Source organism: Euprymna scolopes, chromosome 7 (genome assembly GCF_053919585.1).
Source record: "Euprymna scolopes isolate OS-2025 chromosome 7, ASM5391958v1, whole genome shotgun sequence".
Lineage (NCBI taxonomy): Eukaryota > Metazoa > Mollusca > Cephalopoda > Sepiida > Sepiolidae > Euprymna > Euprymna scolopes.
Genome location: NC_136488.1, coordinates 40,282,607 through 40,292,371, shown reverse-complemented (window position 1 = coordinate 40,292,371; position 9,765 = coordinate 40,282,607). Strand labels below are relative to the sequence as shown.

The 9,765-nt window shown below is 36.2% G+C and overlaps 1 pseudogene; it reads right to left on the bottom strand.

Moving 5' to 3' along the window:
* Positions 1-4,484: 4,484 nt before the first annotated feature.
* Positions 4,485-4,611, bottom strand: LOC145280495 (U2 spliceosomal RNA; annotated as a pseudogene).
* Between the last annotated feature and the right edge of the window lie 5,154 nt (positions 4,612-9,765).

Genomic DNA, 9,765 nt, shown 5'->3' with positions numbered 1-9,765 from the left:
GCTGCAGGAATGAGCTGGAATTGAAGCAGGTTCAGGAACTGGAGTGGCAAGCTATGAGGGAGTCTCCCAGGAGGCAGGCAGTGTGAGAAATTACATGACTTGAATCGCATCAATTCATTAGTTGATTGGTTTAACACATTGTTTTAATTACAGCCTTTCTCATTGGTTGATTTGAATTTTTAACCTGCAAGCGTGGACATGCTTAAACTGAAAATTTCAGTCCGAGTAAATCTTTCATGCATGGCGAACTCATTTTTAATATCCTTATGAATTTAAGGGTTTTGACGTCCAATATTCTTATGGTACCTTTGAGACACTTTAACCTTCTAAGTTAGGTGTTCTTTTCTTGACGTAATATCGTCTTTCTAATCAGCAAAGAATGTTGATTTTGGTTTTACCTCTTTGATGGAATTATCCACTTTTTTTCTATTGGAATATTGTTTAAATGGACCTAAAGCCATCGACTAATGATAATCTTCACAGAATATTTTTTCGCAACCACTGCTTACAAAGTCTTAACTACCTGGCTTGGCTGAGCAGTAAAATGACACAATATAATTTTGCAATCAAGAAGATAAAACAACAGTTATTGTTGTCTTAATTTTCTGCTCTGTCAGAGTTCTATGTGAGAATAAATTTCTCACATAATTTAATTACAAAATTATGATGTAGTTATTTTAAATTTTAGTGTTAAATTGCAAAATTATATTTTAAATTGCAGAATTATGACTTGAAATATTTCGAGTTTGACTTTAAATAGTAAAATTGTTAATTACTTTAGATTTCTGTTTTAAATTTCAGACTTGTGATTTTGATAAATTTTGATGTGGTTTAAAATTGTAAGATCGTGATTTTTGTTTAATTTTAATTTAGTCTAAAATTGCAAAATAAAATAATTACTTCTTTTAGAAATTGCCGCTAATAAAAAAAAAAAAAAGGGTCATACCTATCAGTTGCTTATTGCCCAATTTTGAAATAATTTTAATTATAAATATGATATTACTTAATTTAAATTTTTTTTTATTTAAAAAAAAAAAAAAAAAGAGGCAATTTCCAGATTTAAAATTATAACACTCATCACAGACTAAGGATATAAATTCCTACTGTGGTAAATTAATTTAATTATAATTCTTGGCAAAGCATTATCGCTAAATTTAACCTAGCATTTATTTTTCACTGCATGATGGCTTGTGCCATTTGGAAATAGAGATTTTTTTCTCTTCTTCACAAACATTTACTACAAACCTGTATTTTGAAAAAAAAAAAAAAAAAAAAAAAAATTTAAGAGAAAATAATTCCATCCGCTAAGAAAGAGGTTTTTTTTTTTTGCTCTTTTTTTCTTCTATTATTAATCTAATCGCCTTGCCTATTTAAATATAAATTGGTTGATAATTAGAGGGGGGTTAGGTTTTATTCTCTCCTCTGTATTTTTTCTCTTGCTTGTTCCATCTTGTTGATCTTGCCTGATCTTGTTTAGCAAAGGTCTTTTATAATTTTCTCGCTCTTCACGTTAATTTCATTGTCGCTAATTTACGTTCATTCTCAGTCTGTGACATTTCTAATAATCATAATGGCAGCTTCTAAGGATTTTTTTTTTTTTTTTTTGTACACAGTGATCACCACTTATCAAGGCCTGGAAGCCACTCAGGGATAAGGGTTATTGCAAGTACATTACGTTAGTGTGGAGGTTTGATGAAGTGTTTACTTAAGGGGGCGGTTCATTAGGAATTTGTTAACATTGGACTTGAACACATCCAAGTTGTAGTCAGGTGGGAAGCAGGCAGACGGAACAGAGTTCCACAGGCGTGCAGTTCTAAGAAAGAAGCTTTGTTCATGGAATCCGCGTTTTGATTTAGACACAGATATAGAGTGGGGGAAATTTTTCACAGTGGATTCAGCTAGACGGGTGTTTTTCGTGAAAGATTGGCGAGGGGGACCAGAGATTGGAGCTCAGACGAGTACCTGCCATGGAAATAACGATAAAACAAGGATAGGCTCGCAACGCCTCTTCTGTGGGAGAGAGGTTGCAGGGTAGAGAAAAGGGCATCCCCCACTAAGCCACGAAGTCTATTTTGTACTCTGTCAAGGCAGGATAGGCTTTTTTTAGCAGCTCCTGCCCAGATATGGCAACAGTATTCCATCCTTGGACTTACTTGGCTTTTATATAGATAGAGAATTGCATCAGTAGTGAGATATCTTCTGGAGCGGTAGAAGGATCCCACCATCTTTCCAGCGACCTTGGCAACAGACTTGATGTACGTGTTACATTTCAGATCAGGAGTAAAGGTCAAACCCAGAAGCTTGTCAAAACACGGGGCCTCACCCAGACGAGAGCCATCCATCACAATTGATGCCAGATGGGGATCAGAGCGTTGGCCAAGATTGAAGCTAAAAGCACTTTGTCACAAATACAGTGATATCGCTAACAGACAATAATCCATCCCTGACCTCTATTGAGTCGAGTGCAGTGAGTATTGGAAAATGGTTGGGTGAATTGGATGATCTTTTTTATCAGATTATTCTAAAGTCCTCCTGTCATTTTGTCAGGATTCAGTACAGTTTTCTTCCCAATATTAGGGAGGAATTACATGAATTAAAGTCTGGCGGTGAGGTTAAAAACCCAGTTTCTCTTTAGCCTTTAAGATTTGATTTGGAATGTCCAAATTTTAGTGGGTCTCCATCAGCCGACAAATTTGAATTTAGAACCTTCCTGAGAAGACTTAAATTTTGCATTGCTAATTTAGGAGAAGCGGATAAATTGCTTTTCCTTAAATCTAAGTTGAAGGGGGAAGTCTATGACTCCATCTCAGATATGGATGTTCCCTCTGATAATTATACTGTAGCCTTAAATTGTTTCAAAGAAAAATTCCTGAATCCTTTTCTTATCGAATTTTGTAGGAAATTATTCCTCAGGTGATGCAGATAACAGAATTGGAAGAACTCAAACCATTTGTGGAACAAGTTAAACTGGATTTGTCTGAATTAGACAAATTTTTCAGAACGGATTTTTTCCACAGAAGGCTCTATTTCTGGATCAGTGGTTGCTCACATTCTGTTTTGTAAGTTCCCTATTAATGTCAGAAGGGAATTAATGTTAAGTAGGAAGGAGCATTATCCTTCGTTTATATCTATTACTAGCCTACTGGGTGCCCGGCATTGCCCGGGTGTTTGGAGGTGTGTGTTGAGCCAAAAAAAAAAAGTGGTAGTAAACAAGCAAGCTCTAACCCATACCGCGAAGGAGGAAAAAAACGTGAAAAAAAAAAATCATGATGTCTTTGCCGTTACGTTCATTGCCAAACTGGAAGTGGCGAAGGTTTAAATTAAGGCTAGTCAATCGAAAAGAGGGGATGACTTTCAAAAATATTGGCGAAAAAAGCAACCCCTCCTCGTAGAAAAGTGATCAGTTGAGGATTAAGGAATTAATGTTTTAAGCCAATTTTTCAATATTTGTCGTCCGAAGGGTCAAGCTTCAAAATGATACTGATCTTGTGAAAATCCGTTGCCTCTGTCAAAAGTTTTAGGCAGACATACATACATTCATTTAAACAGACATGTGAGATTGATATAATAGACTAAGGAGGGTGCCCGGCGTTGCCTGGGTGTTTGGAAATGTAAAAGAAAAAAGTGTTAGTAGGCAGACAGGCTCGAACCTGTGACGCCAAGACGGAAAAGATAGTGAAAGAAAAGCTGAGATCTTACCGCTACACTATGACGCAAGAGGAAGTGAAAAGCGTTCAAATTAGTTGATGTTAATCAAAACATTGGCTTGCTAAGTGAATGAGTTCACGCAAGCGCAGAAATGAACCTTGGCTGAAAGCCAGTACAGCTTTCTGCCGTTTCATTTATTTGTTTCCCTACGATGTTAGGGAAACCAAGCTCCCCCGAAAAAGGGAGACTCTGTCTGATATAAAGGGTTTTCCCAACATTGATCAAAGCTAATTGCTTTGAAGACGTTTCTGGCAGGAAAGCCAGGCAGTGTATTTCGCTTCAATTAGTTTTGCTTTTAGATGAAAAAGACCAACAAACACGCGAGAGGATTGAATAGAGGGAATTTTATAAAAGTCGATCAAAATAAATGTATAGACGATGTCGTTTCACAAATCGTAGATATTATGATCTAGCAAGTATATAAAAAATTCTAAAAAAATAGTAACCCTATAGAGCCACCCCCCCTCCAAAAAAAGCCTTTCTTGGGCATACAACAAGGCTGATAGCCATTAGTCACATGCTCTCATGTAATGAATGAATGCGTGAATGTAGGATTGACATGAAATTCTTAAAGATAAACTAAAATGACCGAAAAATGGGATGAAATGACTTAAATAAATAAAAAGTAAATGACTTACAATGACTTTAATGAACTTAAGGACGAATTGAATGACCTTAAGCATGACTTGAATGCTTAAAAAATAACTGGAATCCTTCAAAAACAACTTGAATGATCTGGGGAATGACTTGAATGGTTTTGAGACTGACTGGTTTAAAGTGGGTGATCATTTTACATTAAATTAATCCAGAAAAGTGATCTCCCACTTTATATCACAATAAGTACAGCGTGTAGTAAGAACAGATACTACACTTTGATCTTGGCCAAAAGGCCAAGAAAAAGGTATTTATTTGCTCCCCCACCAAGCAAATTAGGCACAAGGCCGATTCTTAATGTGAGGAGTGAAGGGGAAATGGGGACCAACTCCCCGGGGAGTAGGAGAGCTGAATAGTGACAATTGGTATGAAAGGTTTCCCCTACATTGACCAAGGTCTTATATGTGGGGCTGCCCTCACATATGGTCTTTGCTTGCAGTATCTGTTCCAGCAGATACTACACTTTGATCTTGGCCAAAAGGGTAAGAACAGCATCTATTAATAACAGACTTTTGATCTTAACCAAAAAGGCCAAGCACAAAAGTGTTACGGACAGACCGACCGACGGACCGACTTATAGAGTCGCTTGCACGTGACTAAAAATGTGCGTGTCACTTTTGCCTTTTATATATATATAGATGTCCAATTTTTTTTTTTGACATAATAGAATTTCTACAGGCAGCACCCGTGAATGTAAAGTAGCAGGAAAATCGCCTGCTAAAATAGCCATTTTCCTTCTTCTTCTTCTTCAAGTTCAACCCACTATAGTTGCTAGATCTTGTCATAAGACTGTTAATTGTAAAAAGGGCATGGATCCTTTAAAACTTGATAATACTAGTGAACAGTATAAATCTTGTAAAGTGGCAGACCATACAGTTAAGGATTGTTCCAAATATTCTTATGACTCGAAGGTTTTACGAGCAAAAGAGCTTCAAATCTGTACTAAGTGGCTTGGTAATCATTTGAATATAAGGGAAAAAAAGAGATTTCCTTACCTATGTTGAGGACCCATTTCTCTGTAATGTCCCCAAAAACATCAAAATCCTTTGTAGGAAGGACTACCTTATCTAATGAGGATAATTGTATATTTCCTGTTATCAAAATGTCCTTGAAGGAAATGGACCTCCAGTGTTTTTCCATTGCATTTTGGACACTGGACGTTAAAAATCTTTTCTCCCAGGCTAATTTACAGGAATTGAGATCTAGGGAAAAATTAGTACCTAGAACTGTAGTAGTGTCTGTGAACGTGGAGCTTGATGTCTCTCTAAAATTAGGATCTCAGAAATCCTTTCCTTTCGCTGCCCTTTTTTTTTTTTTTTTTTTTTTTTTTTTTTTTACATGGGGGTCACCACATCAAGGCCTGGAGGCCACTCAGGGATAAAGGTTATTGCGTGTACAGTAATCAATGAGATAGTATTGTAGTAATCATTAGTATTGGAGATTTGATAGAGTGTCTTACTTAAGGGGGCGGTTTGTTAGGAATTTGTTTATGTTGAATTTGAAGACATCCAAGTTGTAGTCAGGTGGGAAACAGGCGAACGGAAGAGAGTTCCATAATTGTGCACTTCTGAGAAAAAAAGCTCTGCTCTCGGAATCTACGTTTGGATTTAGGCACAGATAAAGAGTGGGAAAAATTATTGACAGTAATTTCAGCCAGATGGGTGTTTCTCGTGAAAGATTGGCAAGGGGGGACGAGATTGGAGCTCAGACGAGCACTTGCCATGGAAATAACAATAAAACAACAAAGACAGGCTCGCAACGTCTCTTCTGTGGGAGAGAGGCTGCAGGGAAGAGAAAAGGGCATCCCCCACCAAACCACGAAGTCTATTATGTACTTAGCAGCTCCTGCTCAGATGTGGCAGCAGTACTCCATCCTTGGACGTACTTGGCTTTTATACAGATAGAGAATTGCATCAGTAGTGAGATATCTTCTGGAGCAGTAGAAGGATCCCACCATTTTCCCAGCGTCCCTGTTAACAGATTTGATGTACGTGTTCCATTTCAGATCAGGGGTAAAGGTCAAACCCAGAAGCTTGTCAAAACATGGAGCCTCCCCAAGACGAGAGCCATCCATTTCAATTGATGCCAGATGGGGATCAGAGTGTTGATTATGTAAAGATAGAAGCTCGGTTTTGGATGTATTAAAAGTGACCAGCTACCTCTTCCCCCATTGTACCACGCGCTCAAGATCAGAGGAGAGAGAATTAGAGAGAACTTTGTCATTTACGGCCTTTGATGTGTTGCCATAGATGGTCGTGTCATCAGCATAGATGTCAACGAATGATTTAAGTATGTGTTTTGGGAGATCATTGATGTAGATCAGGAAGAGATTTCTGCCCATCAACCACTACTCTTATGAACCTATCAGAGAGAAATGATTTAATGATTGAGAAAACATTTCCAGTAATACCGTAGCTAGATATCTTGTGAAGTAGACCCTTATGCCATACCTTATCGAAGGCCTTCGATATGTCAAGAGCAATTGCCCTGGAAAGGAAACCTTTGTCAAGAGATTCACTAATCCTATGTGATATAACCGTTAGCACATCTGCTGTAAATCTTGCAGAGCGGAAACCATATTGCATGTTACTAAGAAGCATGACACACAGGAGACTTATTGGTCTGTACTGAGAGGGAGATGACTTTTCACCTGAATTCTTAAATACAGGGCATACTGATGAGGTTTTCCAGGGTGTTGGAAAGCACTTCTCCTTAAGACAACGCTTAAACAGTTTTGTAAGTATGGGGGCAAGTTCTGGTTAGAGCTTTTTCAGCACTGTAACTGGAATGCCATCAAGTGTCTTGAGTAGCTTGCCGACCTCATGCACAGATATTTGTATTTTGCGTAGCGTGTTGTCTGTTATAGGAGAAAATACAGGGAGTTGATGGCCATTGTCGCATAGAGTAGAATTAGCTGCAAAGTTCTTGGCAAATAGTCTGGCCTTGTCTGATGCTGACGAGATGACCTCAGGTCTATTGGTGATAGTTGGGATAGAACGCACGCTTCTGTTCAAGGACAGTCTTAATTTGAAATTGCAAGTTAACAAATTTGACGAGATTACATCTAATATTCCAATAAAATGATTCTTTTTGGTAACAGGCAAAATTTTTGGAAGCCCTAATCTAATAGGGAAACTCTGAGTTGCCTCTCTTTGATCGAGTTTGTCAATTATTACTGGAATGTTCTACCTATTTGGTTGAAAGTGTGTTGAATCCTGTGCCCTCTTATTCTGACACACTTGGGCCGTATTTTGAAGAATCTTCCGTCGAACGCGAAATTATAAAACTTTTTTTTTCTTGATTCCATCAGAATCAATGTGAGTGCTAAACTGTCTTCGTATGATGAAGGGAAGATAGCTAAATTAAAAACAACCATTGTGCTAAAAAATGGGAAATATTATGTGGATTTGCCCTGGGACTTGGAGAAGTTGTCTTGGGTATATTCTAATTATGTGCCTTCCCTAAAAAGTATGCAAAGGGGGGGGGACTGATTCTTTAGAGAAACAAGTTTTATATAACAAATATTTACGAGTGTTTGAAGAATGTGAACAAATTGGTATCGTTGAACTTTTCTCTGATACTCCTGAAGAGTATGAAAAATATGGTTGGATCCCTCATAAGCCTGTTATTAAGGAGGGCCTTGGTGTCACCACAAAAATCCATCCCATTTTTAATTGTTCCTTGAAAAGGCAATGGGTGTTTCCATTAATGATGAAGTGTATGCGGGAGTAAACTTGACAGCACAACTGCTTGACCTACTATTGGCTTTTAGGAAAAATAAGTATATCTATTTAGGCGATCTTTGTAAGGCTTTTCTGCAAACTGAGCAGGAGGACTTAAACAGATTCTGTTTTTTTTTTGTTTTTTTCTCAAAATGAATAAAAAATTGGGTACCTATAGGTATAGCTCTATCATTTTTGGCTTTAATGCCAGCTCCTTCATTTTGAGCTACATGCTCAAGTTACATGCAGAGAAATATAGCTCAGATGAGTCTTCCTCTGTAACTACTAACAATTTTTATGTTGACGACTTAGTCACTGCTGGTCGTGATTAGAGAATAGGAAGTGAAAAACTTCCAGAGCTTCTGTAGATTGTTGATCTTTTAAACCAACACATTTCAGGTGAAAACATTATGTACTTATGTGTCATCTAGAAATTAGTATAAAGTTGAAAAAATTGTGAAAAATGATTCAGTAAAAAAATATATATATATATTAGGATATTTGGATCTATAGAACAAATTCGAATTAGTTTTTAACTGGTAAAAAGAGTTGCTAAGGGATCAAATTTGAAAGAAAATGAAACTGGGCAGATGTAAGTCAACTTAACATGTTACTTTTATGCATGCGTAAATATACATTTATACATTAAAGTCGGTTGATTTGCAAGGTTATAATGTCCATCTGTTAGCTCAGATGGTACTAATGGAATAATGTGGCATGCTAAATGTCTTGGTTCTGATTTTATCTGATATCACTCGAGTCATAATTTTTTTTTTTTTTTACTTTTGAAATCAACACTATATTTTGGGTACAATATAATATTCACTACTCAGTGGTTCTATAAATAATAAATATGAAATCTGCATGAAGGAAAATATCATATTGAAGTGTATTTTATGACTGGGCCACTGCTGGACGGCCACTACTATATGTTGGGTACAATATAATAATCAATAGAGAATTGGCTCTATAATAATAAATACGAAATCTGCGTAAGATAAAATATTATATAAATGTTTGTTTACATATTTTTTAAAATTATTTTTATTTACAGACACATTTTCACAGAAACAATGAAAATTAAATGTAACAAATTTTTCACATGTAATAACTTAAAGAAAGAATATATAGTTTTTTTGTTTTTTTTTTCAAATATTTTGATTTACATATTTTTAATCAGTTTACGAATATTCTTACTTATGTTTAAAAATAATATTTTTTATCAAAATATTGTTTGAAAATAAAATGATACAAGCAAAAAAGCGTGGAATGTAATTGGGCGGGTTCGGTAAATTAATTAACACCATCTACTTTCTATGACATGTAATGACGTTCCAAACAAGGAATGACTCGGAAAGTTCATCCCTTTATGCATTCATACATATTCATATTTAAACTGTAATTTAATTGCTTTGCATTGTCTCCAACTTACTTGTTTCTTCTTCCGTCTATATTGTCTTGGACTGGAGAATTCCCTTCCTCTAAATTATTTTATTGGTATATATTGGGACCTAGGAACCACAAACCACTTCCGAATTTTTTAATATATATTTTTAAATTATTATTGTCGCGTGTACGCTGCCATAATCCCCAAAAAGGCTGAGCATGACCAGATATATAATGGGTCACAATTCGGTAATTATAATTAAAAATCGAAATTGTTGTAGTCAAATTATTAGAA